A 9,024-nucleotide genomic window follows, 5' to 3' on the forward strand; every position below is an offset into this window, starting at 1 on the left:
CACTTCTTCTGTATGCTGCTCAGGCTGCTAGTGTCTGGAACAGTGCTGTGCTCAGAGGTCTCACTTGTTGGACGAGTGAAGGAACAGATGAATTCTAAAATGAGTGAAGGAGAGAACGATGGCCCAGATGAAAGAATGCAAGAACGATGAAATGGCCTGAGAAAAGAACAAATTGAATAAAGACACTTCAGTAGAACTACCAATTGAGTCACTTAGAGAAGAGATGACCACGTCCACCCTCCAGGGATTCTTTGAAAAATCACCTGGCAGCTTCATCCAGTGGCAGAAGCAGTGTCTGCTTTCTCTTCTATCTATTTCCTAGTGATGACAGCTATTCTTTTGCCTCTGAGCCTTCAGCTTTTTGGTTAAGTTGCCATTCTTCTCTCAGAGGCAGCTTTGCTGAGGCACACAGAGGGCAGATTGTCTGTGAAGGCTGTGTGGCTCTGTGGATTTTGGACCGAAGGTGATAATTGACTGCACCACCCCAGCCTTCCTCCCGTGGGTCTTTATTGCTTCATGCTTTGCTAAAACAGCACCTGAGCCTTGAGCCTCCAGCTGTGGCTGCTGTTGGTTTGAGATCAGTTGCCCCCGGAGGGGAGTAGAACAGGCTAAGTCTTTTCTTCCACACAGTCCTCCAATGACTGACAGTCATGCACTAATTGGCCTGCCTCTCCTTGGGCAGATCCAGAACCTGTAATTGGGACTGATTCTGACAGCATACCCTATCAGGAGAGTGTGCTGCAGAAATATACTCTAGAGGAGGGCATAATTTCTCCAAGATCATTTTCAGAAAGAAGTGGAACTTTACACTAATGCTTTAGTCAAGACTCCCCCTATTTTTCCTTCCAAGAAGAAGAAGTATGAAACATATTAGTAACAGCTTATGCATTTGCAATCTTCCATATATTGAGTCAGTCAGCTTAGGCTAAGTTATGCTGTGGTAACAAACAACCCCCACATCTCTGGGTCTTACAAAAACAAAGATCTATTTTTTACTCAGGCTATATGTCTATCATAGGTCAACTACAGTTCTGCTCCACTTCATATTTATACATTGACCTTCTTGGGGACATTGCCTTGTGGCAGAGAAGAGAGAAACATGGAGAACCATAAGCGGGCTCTTAGCACTTATGTGCGGAAGTGACATGACTTTTCATCCGTGGTTCATTAACTCAAGCAAATTATGTGTCATTTCCAAGTTCTACAGGCTCAGGATGTATAGTCCTCCTACAGATTATAGGCCTGATGTCAATGGGGTAGGAAAGTAGATTTCTTCCCTGGGAAAGACTAATATTGTCAAACATACTGTACAGAACCCCTGGCATTTATAGTGAGGAGTCCATCAAGGCAGTTTGGATGATCTGTTAAGCTCTCAGGTGTATAAAAGGTTTTGTATCTGCAAGCAAAGTAGAGATTGGACCCCTATAAGGAGCATGATTTAGTGCCTGAGGTCTCGATTGATTTTTCATCTCTGCTTGTGTGACCTTGAGCAAATTGCCTAACCTTTCTGAACCTCTAAATAGGCATATTAATATCTACCTATTAAGGCTGCTGAGAAGATTAAGATCTGGCAGGTGTATAATATGTTGGAAATTTTACTGTAATAAAGTAGTTCATGCTTGCCCTGGACAATTTAGAAAATTCAGAAAAACAGAAAAAATTAATAACACTAAAGCATTTCTTGCCACCCAAAGACAGCCAGTGTTAAAATTTGGGCATATTTCCGTCAAAAGATGAAATCATGCTATTTTTTAAAGCTGCAAGTGTTTCTTGCATTTGGGTAGAAGGACAAGGACGACATTTGCTGGGGAAGACACCTCCCTTGCTCTCTTCTGCAAGTTTGGGGGAAAAACCTTGAAAGATGCGTTTTCTGAATTCTCTGCATACTAATCAAACAGAAGTTATTTAGTCCTCTGATGGAAACAGAGAGGAGGGGAGGTTCCATTGTTGCAGCTCTGGAAATGGGAAAGGAAAGAATGTTAAGACAGTGGGAGGCCTAAGAGGTTATCTGAGACAAACACACATAGAGAGGAAGTGAGGAATATCCAGAGAGAGATAAAGACAACGAGGGATGGAATGGAGAGCAGGAGTCATGGAAAGGCACAGAGATGGACGTGCAAATGGGAGCCAGAGAGGAACAGGAATACAGACACGCAGGCACGCCTTGCAGCCTAGATGCACACACACACACACACACACACACACACACACACACACACACACTCTGACCCTGAAACCCAGTAGCACCAGCATCGGCCTGCCTCTCGAGTGACGATAGAGAAGCCAGGCCGATTTTGCTTGGGACACAGATATCCGGTGATCCTGTGACAGAAGTCTGAAGAGACTGAAAAGACTGAAGCTTATTTCTAACTCTCGACACTTTCCTCTTCTCTCTGTTGCAGTCTACCCCGCTAACTATCCTCGAATAAAAGTCAGTGTCACGAAACCGCCTAATGCTGGGGAATGCAGGAAGGGTCCTTGTCCCAAGAGGGATAAAGTGGCTTAGGGAGAAGAGCAGGGGACAGTGGAATGGTGCTGAGATCTCTCAAGGGGATTGAAAACAGAGCCAAGAGGAGGATTTGGAATAGGACGTGAGGGACAATCCCTAGAAAAATAAAATATCCTCTCTCGGGTGATCCTTGAAAGCTCAAGGGAGAAGTTTTGGATTCCTGCATTTCTATGAGATTCAGGTTTGAGTTATATTTGGGTGTTAAAAAAGTCTGTGAATTGGTATACAGTAATATTATATTATATATTAAATATTAATATTCATATTATAGTAACATATTTAAAATATGTAAATATTATAAGTATATAACCATATTAATTTATATTATGTTAATATATTAAATATTATGATAGCTATATATTAAGATACATATTTAACATAGTTGAACTCATACTGTCCACATGTTATATACACAGCATTTTCTCCCAGTCATTAAAAACTCTCCATAAATATCATTTTCAGGCATTTATTTTTTAGCAACCTTGTGTTGCCCTCCCTCCGCTCCCCTCCCAGGCCCTCCTTCCTGTTCCTGCTGCCCACTTGCTTTGTTTTATGAATTCCTCTTGGCTGAGCTGGAGGAGGAGCCTCTGACAAGGTTCTTGGTGGGCTCAATTATGGAAAACATGGCCTGAGTCATGAGACGAGTGATCGCTGTGTCCCTCTCGCCCATTACGGGAGCCATTCCGAAGATGCGGGCAGACTTTTGTTATTTGCCATTGTGGTTAATGAAAAGATGAAATTGGACCCTATGAGCACATGTAGGCAGCTCCATAATTAGCCCTTTGGACAGTGAAAGATCCACTTTAAAATAAAAGAAAATCGCTTTACTCCCACAATGAAATGGCTGCAATTTTCCAGCTGATGCCAAACCTGCAGTGCTTCTGTAATTATGTCCCCTACGTCTTCTATTCACTGTAATTTCTTCCTTTCTCATTCTCTCTTTTTCTTACTTTCTTTTTTTACTTCTAAGTAACTTCCCTTTGGCCCAAAGAAGGCTAAATAATATTATTTGCAAACAGGAGGAAAAAAAACTCACTCTTACTCACACGACGAATGCATTTTATTTGGAAAAGTAAAAAATAAAAACCAAGTAATTACGTTCTTACGCTAATAGAGCTGTATTGTCTAAAATTCAGCCCAACCTATGCAGGTGCGATTTGATCTTCTTTCTTCACAGAAAGGGCAGGCGCCCTGAACATTGAAGGATAGTTTCCTGGGAGGTGTCTGACAGCTGTGGCAAATCACGGGCAGGGTGAGGCAACAAGGGTGATGGGCCAGACACCCTGGGCTCTGCCCCAGATGAGACCTTGAGACCATCGCCTCACTTCTGTGTGCCTCAGTTTCCTCACCTGTAAAATGCATTAAAATTCCTGCCTCGCAGACCTGTCATGAGCATATAAAAGTGCCTAGCACTGTGCCTGAATCATAGTTAGGGCTCAACAGTACTCATTATTCCTTTTACCCTGTGGCCATTGAATGAATAAACATTTAACACAGAGAGAGATAGTCTAAGACGGCAGTGACTCACTGGCTTCAGAAAATTTATGGTTTCAGGAGTCTAGAAGATGACCAAAGAGTGAATCTTTAGATTTTTTTTCAATGCAGCGCTTTGAGGAGTTTTGCAGAAAACAATTTTGCAAGGTAGGTGCTGTTATCCTATTTTACACTTGAGGAAGCAGAGACTCAACAACTTGCCTGAGGCCAGAAGTATTTTAAGTAGCAGAGCCAAGTCTTATATCCTAGTCTGACTCCAGAGCCTTCACTCATTTCTCTGCACCTTTGCTCGGATTCTGGTTCCACTGTGTATGAATTTTTCATCTGCAAAATGGGCATGTTGCTTGTCAAAGTGGTCAAGGTCTGGCCTTTGTTATCAGACAGACCTGGATTCAAGTTCTAGATCTCCCACCTCCTAACTGTATAACTTTAGGCAAAAAACTTAACACCCCTAAACTCCATCTGTAAGACGGGAACACTGATAGAAACTGATTCATAGATGCTGTGGACATAAACAAGATTATTTGGAAAGCAAGTGTGTGCAGTGCCTGACATCTTATAAACATCCAGTAAAATCGTAACTTTAATCATCTCCCCTCCTATGTTGTTGTGAAGATTCATTGAGGTAACAGACATGAGAGTCTTTATAACTTGGAAAGTCTAGATCCACATTGGCCCTTACTACGAATTTTCTCTCACTAACTTCCATACCCCTCCTGGTAATAATGGCCATGGGGTCCTTGTTACCCTGTGTGAGAAAACCATCCTTATACCTCTTAATGCTCTCAGCTCTGAACTATCCCCAGAACTGAGGAGACAGTTACCATATGAAAATGTTTGTATAAGGCTCAGCAGCCAGTGCAGAGGCTTAAGCAATAATACCCCATCTTGATTAGTTCCACTGCAGATCCTAGTCAAACAGTGTCCCCAGTCCCTCAGCACAGGCAGCACTAAGACCTGTCAGGGGCAGGGAGAGGGGGAGTGGCTGGTCTGCAATTAAAAATTCACTGTGGATCACCAGTCAACAAATCATGCCCTTTGGGAAGACTAAAAATTGACTGCAGTGTCAATTTACTGTCCAAGCCTGGGAATCTGTTCTCTCATCTGGGGACAGAAAAATCGGTGTCTGTCAGATCTAAGAGCCAGGTGGTGGTGGGAGGTCAGACCAGGTAAGGCTGGAAGGGAGGTGTATGACAGACCTGTGGGCCAGGATTCCCCCATCCTTCCCTCCCTCACACCATCCCTCCCTCCCTCCCTTCCTCTCCTCCTTCCTTCCTACAAATAATTCCGAGTCCCATTCGAGCCAGGTTGTGGCCTAGGCACTGAGCTAAAAAATGAATCTGACCCAGCTCTTGCCTCAAGGGGACAGGACAATGATATTCATGGATCAGCCATGATAGAGGCAAGCACAGGTGCTATGGGAGCATAGAGGGGAGCTCAGCCCTGGCGGTGATGTGTGGGCGAAATGTCTAGAGAAGCCTTCCAGAAGATGTGGCATTCAAGCTGAGATTTGAGGAATGTTAGACAAGTGAGGGTGGGACTTAGGCAATGGTCCAGTGACACTTGGGGGATACAAATAATTTGGCATGGGTGGAAAGTGGAGTGGCAGAACAGGGAGAGCAAGAATGGAACAGGTGAGGCAGAGAGGCACACTGGGGCTGGGGCTGGGCGGGAAGCATCCTGTAAACCAGGCTGTAGTGAGAACAATGAGTCAGATAGGCCCAGGGCATGACTGATGGCCTCACATCCTAATTCTGCAATTTAGCAGCTGTATAGCTGTGGGCCAGTCTCTCATCTATGTAAATGAGACTTCTAACAACAACCTCTTAGGGGTAAACCTCTAAGCCAGTGTTTGGCCTATTTGAGCACTCAGCAAATGGTACCTTATTCTTTCCCCCAAATGTGGGAATTGGAGAGAACGTGGGACAGGAAACCAGATAGGCCAGTGTCTGGCCAATAACTTTTTCTTCTCTGGTAGAATCATCTACCCTTTAAAACTCATACTGTAGTTAGAACCATAGACTCTGTAGCCCTTCAAAGGTCTCCAGATAAAGTGTATGGCTTTTGCTGAAGGTCTCATAGGAAGTTAGAGGGGGAAGTTACATCACACATCTTATCAAACTTTTCTAAATATTCTCTTTAAAAAATTCCTTCACCAGCTCCCCCCCACCCCAACTTTTCTTTAAATCTCCAATCCTTTAGCCTCTTCTTTCTTACCCTAAAGACACTATGTGGCACAGCTCCAGGGGGTACTCTTCACATCATAGTCCATGTGTCTGGTGTCCCCCGTTCCCTGTGAGGCTACACTTGGTAGCCCTACTACACCCTCTTCAAAAACCCAACACTTAGTACACTGTTCCTTGCAGACCAAAGCTGTGTAGAACATGTTTCCTTCCCCAAACCTTGGCCCGCCATCATCCCACCACAACTACTTCTTCAAAGTGACTAACCGTTCACCTACGTGAGTTCAACCCTCTACAAGGTAATAGGATGCTGTGAGGCAGGCTTATCGCCTCCATTTTACATGTGGGAAAACTAAGGCTCTGAGAGGTTAGTTTAATCACCAAGTTCACAGAGTTATCAAGAGGCACAGCTGCCAATTCCCCTCTTGCAAGCCCATTGCACAATATTCACCATTCTATTCTACTTGGATTGGAGGAAGGAAAGACTGTGCTCTATATTTTTATTTTATTCCTTTAAGGTTTATCACAATGCTGTGCATATACTGGAGACTGAATGAAGAAATTAATGGTAAAAAAGATCAAAAGCCTTTAGATCATTAACGACACAATCACATGTTCCACGTGAGGCAGTTAATACAATGATTTAGTTCATTGACTACGCTGCGAGACGGCCTGCGTTCCAAGCCCAATTCCGTCACTGGCTGTATGAACTTGAGCAAGTTGCTAACCTCTCTGTGCCTTAGTTTCCATGTCAGTAATTTTGAGATAATTACTTTACATAATTGTTATGATTAAATAATTTCATAGGCGTGAACATTTAGAAAAGAGCCTGCATTTTAGTAAGTGCCATATAAGTTTAGGTTGTTATTATGGCTAAACATATTGGGTGCTCATTCTCTAGCTTGGCTATTCTGGAGAAGGATAATAAAGGGAACAGTAGCTAGATTCTGTTCATTCAAGAGGCTTTGAGGTTTTGAGGGTATTTTAATGACTTTGCTGATTAGTGAAAAAAAGAATTGATCAGCAGGCCAAATTCTTTCAGTCTTGGCCCAGGTGCAGATTCGATTATAAGTGAGGTTTAAATCATAAGTTCTGGCTGCCCCAGGAAGCACAGGTGGTCCTCAGTGCCTGGCCCTTGGGCCCATGCTAATTTGCATGCCTGCATGCAAGTCAACAAAATAGAACAAGTCAAAGCAATGAGTACGGCAAGAGAAAGTCAGGACTTTTCTTTCCCTCCCTTGCGTCTAACAGAATAGAGTCTTTTAATGGAGTAAATGCATTTAGTCATTTATTACTTTAGGAGATGTTTAGGAGAACCACTAACATTAAAAAATAGATGCCACATCCCCGAGCCATGGAAATTCCTTTGACAAACTCAAGCTATAACAGGAAGGCAGTTTTGACATTTAAAGCAGTGGCTGGAATTTTTAAATACATGGATACTTTTATGAAACAATATACTAGCTTTCAAATCATATGCCCGGCTTCTATGAGACTGAAAGAGATATTTTCCTCGTGAAAGAGATATTTTCCTCGTATCGCCATTTCCCACTTCTGGAATACTATTTCGTGGCTGGGCGGAGGCGAGTGAGCCTTCTCCTGCTAGAGAGCCCTTCCACTCCAGCCAGTCTTCTGCTTCTGGTACGAAAAAAGCCAAGATAATTACGATGGGTAAGAGCAGTTCCTCCTCTCCCTCCTTTAAATCTGTGGCATTCATGCCACGCCAGCCCAGCATCAGAACCCAGGCACTGAGCTTGTCCTGCCTAAGAGAGCGCCCCACAGGACAGTGTGTCTGGTTTGTCACAAAATTATGCACCATTTGCACTGTTTGCAGTGCTGCTCGAATTCATAAATACAAACCCTCTTTAGATGGGATCCAGGGTCTTCCTGTCACAGACAGAGAAGTGAAGACATATACGTTTGCTAATATCTGCTTCCCCAGCCAGCACGTCTCAACCTGAGTTCCAGCTGGGTAGCTCCACGGCCTCAGTGGGCTGTAAGGGCGTTCATTTTTGTTAATTTTGCAGCCGACAGTTTCTTCTCTGGTTTAAGCGGCCTGCGGACGGTGATTTGTTAGTTCTCATTAGAAAGGAAAAGGTGTAGTCCTGCACTCCGTGGCTTTCATAAATCACATTTTCAGGTGGCTTTAGCTGGCTGGAACATTTCTGAGCACAGGGCCCGACATGAATAATCCCAAGGATGTGACACTGTGTCGGCAGCAGCACTTGAAGCACTTCTACGATCCCATCTGTGATTCACCGAACATTCGTGCTGAGGCACAGACAAAGGTGAATTAGTTCCAGACAAAAATGCATCACTGCTCTATTGAATAGTCAATTATTAAACACATAATGGAATCTGTGGTTAGCAAGGCATGCTGAAGATGTGCCATGTTTGCACAATTTTTAACAGGCTGGCTTGTAGTTTTGAAAAGTAAAACAATTCAGTGGTATTTCAGGTAAACTTGGAAACACACATATTTCCTTAGTGGTAAGCGTGGAATTTCTGTTCATTATTCACATTTTCTTCCATTTCTTCCTTTTGTTAGACCTTGAGGCAGTCAACTCTTGAAACTCAGCAGTCAGCAATTCTGGAGGGACTGAATAGGAGTGGATTGTCCAAAGGGGTACACCATCCAACAGTCTTTATAATTTTAATTTGTTTTGGCCCTTATTAAACTTATGTGTGAATATGGATGTGTGTGTTTTGAAATTCATAGGGCTTCAAGGAAAATAGTGCATCATGGAGTTTGCCTTTCTACCCTGTATCCTGGTCTCAAAGTCTCAAGTGGATGCAAAGCACTATAAGGTGTTCTCTTCAGTCTAGGCTGGCTCCCAC

The 9,024-nt window shown here is 43.3% G+C and overlaps 1 protein-coding gene across 2 annotated transcripts in view; it reads right to left on the reverse strand.

Annotated features, from left to right (window-relative positions):
• Window positions 1-8,458, reverse strand: part of NMNAT3 (nicotinamide nucleotide adenylyltransferase 3) — a 116,011-nt gene extending 107,553 nt beyond the window's left edge. For both annotated transcript variants that reach the window (XM_039837294.1, XM_039837295.1), the window contains exon 1: window positions 8,047-8,458. The gene's annotated coding sequence lies outside the window, so the exon portion shown is untranslated. The remainder of the gene's footprint in view (window positions 1-8,046) is intronic.
• Between the last annotated feature and the right edge of the window lie 566 nt (window positions 8,459-9,024).

This window comes from Pteropus medius, unplaced genomic scaffold (assembly GCF_902729225.1).
Source record: "Pteropus medius unplaced genomic scaffold, Ma_sr-lr_union100, whole genome shotgun sequence".
Classification (NCBI taxonomy): Eukaryota; Metazoa; Chordata; class Mammalia; order Chiroptera; family Pteropodidae; genus Pteropus; species Pteropus medius.